This window comes from Theobroma cacao, chromosome 1, assembly GCF_053813885.1.
Source record: "Theobroma cacao isolate CCN51 chromosome 1, ASM5381388v1, whole genome shotgun sequence".
In the NCBI taxonomy this organism is placed as follows: Eukaryota; Viridiplantae; Streptophyta; class Magnoliopsida; order Malvales; family Malvaceae; genus Theobroma; species Theobroma cacao.
Window position 1 is genome coordinate 27159904 of NC_142639.1, and position 9801 is coordinate 27169704.

Sequence of the window (9801 nt, forward strand, 5' to 3'; positions counted from 1 at the left end):
CTTTTCCTTTCAACGGAGGGTTTTAACCTCACGTTTCTCGAGGTAAACATTCAATCATAATCTTTTTTAACCAAAAATGTAAGAAAATTCAACTTAAAATCAATAATGAGACTATAAAACTATTTAAATCGAGTAATAAGGCTTTCGAAGGGATGGGTGACTATAAAAGGACTTTTCCTTTCAACGGAGGGTTTTAACCTCACGTTTCTTGAGGTAAACATTCAGTTATAATCTTTTTTAACCAAAAATGTAAGAAAATTCAACTTAAAATCAATAATGAGACTATCAAACTATTTAAATCGAGTAATAAGGCTTTCGAAGGCATGGGTGACTATAAAAAGACTTTTTCTTTCAACGGAGGGTTTTAACCTCACGTTTCTCGAGGTAAACATTCAATTATAATCTTTTTTAACAAAAAATGTAAGAAAATTCAACTTAAAATCAATAATGAGACTATAAAACTATTTAAATCGAGTAATAAGGCTTTTAAAGGCATGGGTGACTATAAAAGGACTTTTCCTTTCAACGGAGGGTTTTAACCTCACGTTTCTGGAGGTAAACATTCAATTATAATCTTTTTTAACCAAAAATGTAAGAAAATTCAACTTAAAATCAATAATGAGACTATAAAACTATTTAAATCGAGTAATAACGCTTTCGAAGGCATGGGTGACTATAAAAGGACATTTCCTTTCAACGGAGGGTTTTAACCTCACGTTTCTCGAGGTAAACATTCAATTATAATCTTTTTTAACCAAAAATGTAAGAAAATTCAACTTAAAATCAATAATGAGACTATAAAACTATTTAAATCGAGTAATAAGGCTTTCGAAGGTATGGGTGACTATAAAAGGACTTTTCCTTTCAACGGAGGGCTTTAACCTCACGTTTCTCGAGGTAAAAATTCAATTATAATCTTTTTTAACCAAAAATGTAAGAAAATTCAACTTAAAATCAATAATGAGACTATAAAACTATTTAAATCGAGTAATAAGGCTTTCGAAGGCATTGGTGACTATAAATAGACTTTTTCTTTCCACGGAGGGTTTTAAGGTCACGTTTCTCGAGGTAAACATTCAATTATAATCTTTTTTAACCAAAAATGTAAGAAAATTCAACTTAAAATTAATAATGAGACTATAAAACTATTTAAATCGAGTAATAAGGCTTTTAAAGGCATGGGTGACTATAAAAGGACTTTTCCTTTCAACGGAGGGTTTTAACCTCACGTTTCTCGAGGTAAACATTCAATTATAATCTTTTTTAACCAAAAATGTAAGAAAATTCAACTTAAAATCAATAATGAGACTATAAAACGATTTAAATCGAGTAATAAGGCTTTCGAAGGCATGGGTGACAATAAAAGGACTTTTCCTTTCAACGGAGGGTTTTAACCTCACGTTTCTCGAGGTAAACATTCAAGTATAATCTTTTTTAACCAAAATTGTAAGAAAATTCAACTTAAAATCAATAATGAGACTATAAAACTATTTAAATCTAGTAATAAGGCTTTCGAAGGCATTGGTGACTATAAATGGACTTTTTCTTTCCACGGAGGGTTTTAAGGTCACGTTTCTCGAGGTAAACATTCAATTATAATCTTTTTTAACCAAAAATGTAAGAAAATTCAACTTAAAATCAATAATGAGACTATAAAACTATTTAAATCGAGTAATAAGGCTTTCGAAGGCATGGGTGACTATAAAAGGACTTTTCCTTTCAACGGAGGGTTTTAACCTCACGTTTCTCGAGGTAAACATTCAATTATAATCTTTTTTAACCAAAAATGTAAGAAAATTCAACTTAAAATCAATAATGAGACTATAAAACGATTTAAATCGAGTAATAAGGCTTTCGAAGACATGGGTGACTATAAAAGGACTTTTCCTTTCAACGGAGGGTTTTAACCTCACGTTTCTCGAGGTAAACATTCAATTACAATCTTTTTTAACCAAAAATGTAAGAAAATGCAACTTAAAATCAATAATGAGACTATAAAACTATTTAAATCGAGTAATAAGGCTTTTAAAGGCATGGGTGACTATAAAAGGACTTTTCCTTTCAACGGAGGGTTTTAACCTCACGTTTCTCGAGGTAAACATTCAATTATAATCTTTTTTAACCAAAAATGTAAGAAAATTCAACTTAAAATCAATAACGAAACTATAAAACTATTTAAATCGAGTAATAAGGCTTTCGAAGACATGGATGACTATAAAAGGACTTTTCCTTTCAACGGAGGGTTTTAACCTCACGTTTCTCGAGTTAAACATTCAATTATAATCTTTTTTAACCAAAAATGTAAGAAAATTCAACTTAAAATCAATAATGAGACTATAAAACTATTTAAATCGAGTAATAAGGCTTTCGAAGGCATGGGTGACTATAAAAGGACTTTTTCTTTCAACGGAGGGTTTTAACCTCATGTTTCTCGAGGTAAACATTCAATTATAATCTTTCTTAACCAAAAATGTAAGAAAATTCAACTGAAAATCAATAATGAGACTAAAACTATTTAAATCGAGTAATAAGGCTTTCAAAGGCATTGGTGACTATAAATGGACTTTTTCTTTCCACGGAGGGTTTTAAGGTCACGTTTCTCGAGGTAAATATTCAATTATAATCTTTTTTAACCAAAAATGTAAGAAAATTCAACTTAAAATCAATAATGAGACTATAAAACTATTTAAATCTAGTAATAAGGCTTTCGAAGGCATTGGTGACTATAAATGGACTTTTTCTTTCCACGGAGGGTTTTAAGGTCACGTTTCTCGAGGTAAACATTCAATTATAATCTTTTTTAACCAAAAATGTAAGAAAATTCAACTTAAAATCAATAATGAGACTATAAAACTATTTAAATCGAGTAATAAGGCTTTTAAAGGCATGGGTGACTATAAAAGGACTTTTCCTTTCAACGGAGGGTTTTAACCTCACGTTTCTCGAGGTAAACATTCAATTATAATCTTTTTTAACCAAAAATGTAAGAAAATTCAACTTAAAATCAATAATGAGACTATAAAACTATTTAAATCGAGTAATAAGGCTTTCGAAGGCATGGGTGACTATAAAAGGACTTTTCCTTTCAACGGAGGGTTTTAACCTCACGTTTCTCGAGGTAAACATTCAATTATAATCTTTTTTAACCAAAAATGTAAGAAAATTCAACTTAAAATCAATAATGAGACTATAAAACTATTTAAATCGAGTAATAAGGCTTTCGAAGACATGGGTGACTATAAAAGGACTTTTCTTTTCAACGGAGGGTTTTAACCTCACGTTTCTCGAGGTAAACATTCAATTATAATCTTTTTTAACCAAAAATGTAAGAAAATTCAACTTAAAATCAATAATGAGACTATAAAACGATTTAAATCGAGTAATAAGGCTTTCGAAGGCGTGGGTGACTATAAAAGGACTTTTCCTTTCAACGGAGGGTTTTAACCTCACGTTTCTCAAGGTAAACATTCAATCATAATCTTTTTTAACCAAAAATGTAAGAAAATTCAACTTAAAATCAATAATGAGACTATAAAACTATTTAAATCGAGTAATAAGGCTTTCGAAGGCATTGGTGACTATAAATGGACTTTTTCTTTCCACGGAGGGTTTTAAGGTCACGTTTCTCGAGGTAAACATTCAATTATAATCTTTTTTAAACAAAAAATGTAAGAAAATTCAACTTAAAATCAATAATGAGACTATAAAACTATTTAACTCGAGTAATAAGGCTTTTAAAGGCATGGGTGACAATAAAAGGACTTTTCCTTTCAACGGAGGGTTTTAACCTCACGTTTCTCGAGGTAAACATTCAATTATAATCTTTTTTAACCAAAAATGTAAGAAAATTCAACTTAAAATCAATAATGAGACTATAAAACTATTTAAATCGAGTAATAAGGCTTTCGAAGACATGGGTGACTATAAAAGGACTTTTCCTTTCAACGGAGGGTTTTAACCTCACGTTTCTCGAGGTAAACATTCAATTATAATCTTTTTTTAAAAAAATGTAAGAAAATTCAACTTAAAATCAATAATGAGACTATAAAACTATTTAAATCGAGTAATAAGGCTTTCGAAGGCATGGGTGACTATAAAAGGACTTTTCCTTTCAACGGAGGGTTTTAACCTCACGTTTCTTGAGGTAAACATTCAATTATAATCTTTTTTAACCAAAAATGTAAGAAAATTCAACTTAAAATCAATAATGAGACTATAAAACTATTTAAATCGAGTAATAAGGCTTTCGAAGGCATGGGTGACTACAAAAGGACTTTTCCTTTCAACGGAGGGTTTTAACCTCACGTTTCTCGAGGTAAACATTCAATTATAATCTTTTTTTAAAAAAATGTAAGAAAATTCAACTTAAAATCAATAATGAGACTATAAAACTATTTAAATCGAGTAATAAGGCTTTCGAAGGCATGGGTGACTATAAAAGGACTTTTCCTTTCAACGGAGGGTTTTAACCTCACGTTTCTCGAGGTAAACATTCAATTATAATCTTTTTTAACCAAAAATGTAAGAAAATTCAACTTAAAATCAATAATGAGACTATAAAACTATTTTAATCGAGTAATAAGCCTTTCGAAGGCATGGGTGACTATAAAAGGACTTTTCCTTTCAACGGAGGGTTTTAACCCCATGTTTCTCGAGGTAAACATTCAATTATAATCTTTTTTAACCTAAAATGTAAGAAAATTCAACTTAAAATCAATAATGAGACTATAAAACTATTTAAATCGAGTAATAAGGCTTTCGAAGGCATGGGTGACTATAAAAGGACTTTTCCTTTCAACGGAGGGTTTTAACCTCACGTTTCTCGAGGTAAACATTCAATTATAATCTTTTTTAACCAAAACTGTAAGAAAATTCAACTTAAAATCAATAATGAGACTATAAAACTATTTAAATCGAGTAATAAGGCTTTCGAAGGCATGGGTGACTATAAAAGGACTTTTCCTTTCAACGGAGGGTTTTAACCTCACGTTTCTTGAGGTAAACATTCAATTATAATCTTTTTTAACCAAAAATGTAAGAAAATTCAACTTAAAATCAATAATGAGACTATAAAACTATTTAAATCGAGTAATAAGGCTTTCGAAGGCATGGGTGACTATAAAAGGACTTTTCCTTTCAACGGAGGGTTTTAACCTCACGTTTCTCGAGGTAAACATTCAATTATAATCTTTTTTAACCAAAAATGTAAGAAAATTCAACTTAAAATCAATAATGAGACTATAAAACTATTTAAATCGAGTAATAAGGCTTTCGAAGACATGGGTGACTATAAAAGGACTTTTCCTTTCAACGGAGGGTTTTAACCTCACGTTTCTCGAGGTAAACATTCAATTATAATCTTTTTTAACCAAAAATGTAAGAAAATTCAACTTAAAATCAATAATGAGACTATAAAACTATTTAAATCGAGTAATAAGGCTTTCGAAGACATGGGTGACTATAAAAGGACTTTTCCTTTCGACGGAGGGTTTTAACCTCACGTTTCTCGAGGTAAACATTCAATTATAATCTTTTTTAACCAAAAATGTAAGAAAATTCAACTTAAAATCAATAATGAGACTGTAAAATGATTTAAATCGAGTAATAAGGCTTTCGAAGGCATGGGTGACTATAAAAGGACATTTCCTTTCAACGGAGGGTTTTAACCTCACGTTTCTCGAGGTAAACATTCAATTATAATCTTTCTTAACCAAAAATGTAAGAAAATTCAACTTAAAATCAATAATGAGACTATAAAACTATTTAAATCGAGTAATAAGGCTTTCGAAGGCATTGGTGACTATAAATGGACTTTTTCTTTCCACGGAGGGTTTTAAGGTCACGTTTCTCGAGGTAAATATTCAATTATAATCTTTTTTAACCAAAAATGTAAGAAAATTCAACTTAAAATCAATAATGAGACTTTAAAACTATTTAAATCGAGTAATAAGGCTTTTAAAGGCATGGGTGACTATAAAAGGACTTTTCCATTCAACGGAGGGTTTTAACCTCACGTTTCTCGAGGTAAACATTCAATTATAATCTTTTTTAACCAAAAATGTAAGAAAATTCAACTTAAAATCAATAATGGGACTATAAAACTATTTAAATCGAGTAATAAGGCTTTCGAAGACATGGGTGACTATAAAAGGACTTTTCCTTTCAACGGAGGGTTTTAACCTCACGTTTCTCGAGGTAAACATTCAATTATAATCTTTTTTAACCAAAAATGTAAGAAAATTCAACTTAAAATCAATAATGAGACTATAAAACTATTTAAATCGAGTAATAAGGCTTTCGAAGGTATGGGTGACTATAAAAGGACTTTTCCTTTCAACGGAGGGTTTTAACCTCACGTTTCTCGAGGTAAACATTCAATTATAATCTTTTTTAACCAAAAATGTAAGAAAATTCAACTTAAAATCAATAATGAGACTATAAAACTATTTAAATCGAGTAATAAGGCTTTCGAAGGTATGGGTGACTATAAAAGGACTTTTCCTTTCAACGGAGGGTTTTAACCTCACGTTTCTCGAGGTAAACATTCAATTATAATCTTTTTTAACCAAAAATGTAAGAAAATTCAACTTAAAATCAATAATGAGACTATAAAACTATTTAAATCGAGTAATAAGGCTTTCGAAGGCATTGGTGACTATAAAAGGACTTTTCCTTTCAACGGAGGGTTTTAACCTCATGTTTCTCGAGGTAAACATTCAATTATAATCTTTTTTAACCAAAAATGTAAGAAAATTCAACTTAAAATCAATAATGAGACTATAAAACTATTTAAATCGAGTAATATGGCTTTCGAAGGTATGGGTGACTATAAAAGGACTTTTCCTTTCAACGGAGGATTTTAACCTCACGTTTCTCGAGGTAAACATTCAATTATAATCTTTTTTAACCAAAAATGTAAGAAAATTCAACTTAAAATCAATAATGAGACTATAAAACTATTTAAATCGAGTAATAAGGCTTTCGAAGACATGGATGACTATAAAAGGACTTTTCCTTTCAACGGAGGGTTTTAACCTCACGTTTCTCGAGGTAAACATTCAATTATAATCTTTCTTAACCAAAAATGTAAGAAAATTCAACTTAAAATCAATAATGAGACTATAAAACTATTTAAATCGAGTAATAAGGCTTTCGAAGGCATTGGTGACTATAAATGGACTTTTTCTTTCCACGGAGGGTTTTAAGGTCACGTTTCTCGAGGTAAATATTCAATTATAATCTTTTTTAACCAAAAATGTAAGAAAATTCAACTTAAAATCAATAATGAGACTTTAAAACTATTTAAATCGAGTAATAAGGCTTTTAAAGGCATGGGTGACTATAAAAGGACTTTTCCATTCAACGGAGGGTTTTAACCTCACGTTTCTCGAGGTAAACATTCAATTATAATCTTTTTTAACCAAAAATGTAAGAAAATTCAACTTAAAATCAATAATGGGACTATAAAACTATTTAAATCGAGTAATAAGGCTTTCGAAGACATGGGTGACTATAAAAGGACTTTTCCTTTCAACGGAGGGTTTTAACCTCACGTTTCTCGAGGTAAACATTCAATTATAATATTTTTTAACCAAAAATGTAAGAAAATTCAACTTAAAATCAATAATGAGACTATAAAACTATTTAAATCGAGTAATAAGGCTTTCGAAGGTATGGGTGACTATAAAAGGACTTTTCCTTTCAACGGAGGGTTTTAACCTCACGTTTCTCAAGGTAAACATTCAATTATAATCTTTTTTAACCAAAAATGTAAGAAAATTCAACTTAAAATCAATAATGAGACTATAAAACTATTTAAATCGAGTAATAAGGCTTTCGAAGGTATGGGTGACTATAAAAGGACTTTTCCTTTCAACGGAGGGTTTTAACCTCACGTTTCTCGAGGTAAACATTCAATTATAATCTTTTTTAACCAAAAATGTAAGAAAATTCAACTTAAAATCAATAATGAGACTATAAAACTATTTAAATCGAGTAATAAGGCTTTCGAAGGCATGGGTGACTATAAAAGGACTTTTCCTTTCAACGGAGGGTTTTAACCTCATGTTTCTCGAGGTAAACATTCAATTATAATATTTTTTAACCAAAAATGTAAGAAAATTCAACTTAAAATCAATAATGAGACTATAAAACTATTTAAATCGAGTAATAAGGCTTTCGAAGGTATGGGTGACTATAAAAGGACTTTTCCTTTCAACGGAGGGTTTTAACCTCACGTTTCTCAAGGTAAACATTCAATTATAATCTTTTTTAACCAAAAATGTAAGAAAATTCAACTTAAAATCAATAATGAGACTTTAAAACTATTTAAATCGAGTAATAAGGCTTTTAAAGGCATGGGTGACTATAAAAGGACTTTTCCATTCAACGGAGGGTTTTAACCTCACGTTTCTCGAGGTAAACATTCAATTATAATCTTTTTTAACCAAAAATGTAAGAAAATTCAACTTAAAATCAATAATGGGACTATAAAACTATTTAAATCGAGTAATAAGGCTTTCGAAGACATGGGTGACTATAAAAGGACTTTTCCTTTCAACGGAGGGTTTTAACCTCACGTTTCTCGAGGTAAACATTCAATTATAATATTTTTTAACCAAAAATGTAAGAAAATTCAACTTAAAATCAATAATGAGACTATAAAACTATTTAAATCGAGTAATAAGGCTTTCGAAGGTATGGGTGACTATAAAAGGACTTTTCCTTTCAACGGAGGGTTTTAACCTCACGTTTCTCAAGGTAAACATTCAATTATAATCTTTTTTAACCAAAAATGTAAGAAAATTCAACTTAAAATCAATAATGAGACTATAAAACTATTTAAATCGAGTAATAAGGCTTTCGAAGGTATGGGTGACTATAAAAGGACTTTTCCTTTCAACGGAGGGTTTTAACCTCACGTTTCTCGAGGTAAACATTCAATTATAATCTTTTTTAACCAAAAATGTAAGAAAATTCAACTTAAAATCAATAATGAGACTATAAAACTATTTAAATCGAGTAATAAGGCTTTCGAAGACATGGGTGACTATAAAAGGACTTTTCCTTTCAACGGAGGGTTTTAACCTCACGTTTCTCGAGGTAAAAATTCAATTATAATCTTTTTTTAAAAAAATGTAAGAAAATTCAACTTAAAATCAATAATGAGACTATAAAACTATTTAAATCGAGTAATAAGGCTTTCGAAGGCATGGGTGACTATAAAAGGACTTTTCCTTTCAACGGAGGGTTTTAACCTCACGTTTCTTGAGGTAAACATTCAATTATAATCTTTTTTAACCAAAAATGTAAGAAAATTCAACTTAAAATCAATAATGAGACTATAAAACTATTTAAATCGAGTAATAAGGCTTTCGAAGGCATGGGTGACTATAAAAGGACTTTTCCTTTCAACGGAGGGTTTTAACCTCACGTTTCTCGAGGTAAACATTCAATTATAATCTTTTTTAACCAAAAATGTAAGAAAATTCAACTTAAAATCAATAATGAGACTATAAAACTATTTAAATCGAGTAATAAGGCTTTCGAAGGCGTGGGTGACTATAAAAGGACTTTTCCTTTCAACGGAGGGTTTTAACCTCACGTTTCTCAAGGTAAACATTCAATCATAATCTTTTTTAACCAAAAATGTAAGAAAATTCAACTTAAAATCAATAATGAGACTATAAAACTATTTAAATCGAGTAATAAGGCTTTCGAAGGCATTGGTGACTATAAATGGACTTTTTCTTTCCACGGAGGGTTTTAAGGTCACGTTTCTCGAGGTAAACATTCAATTAT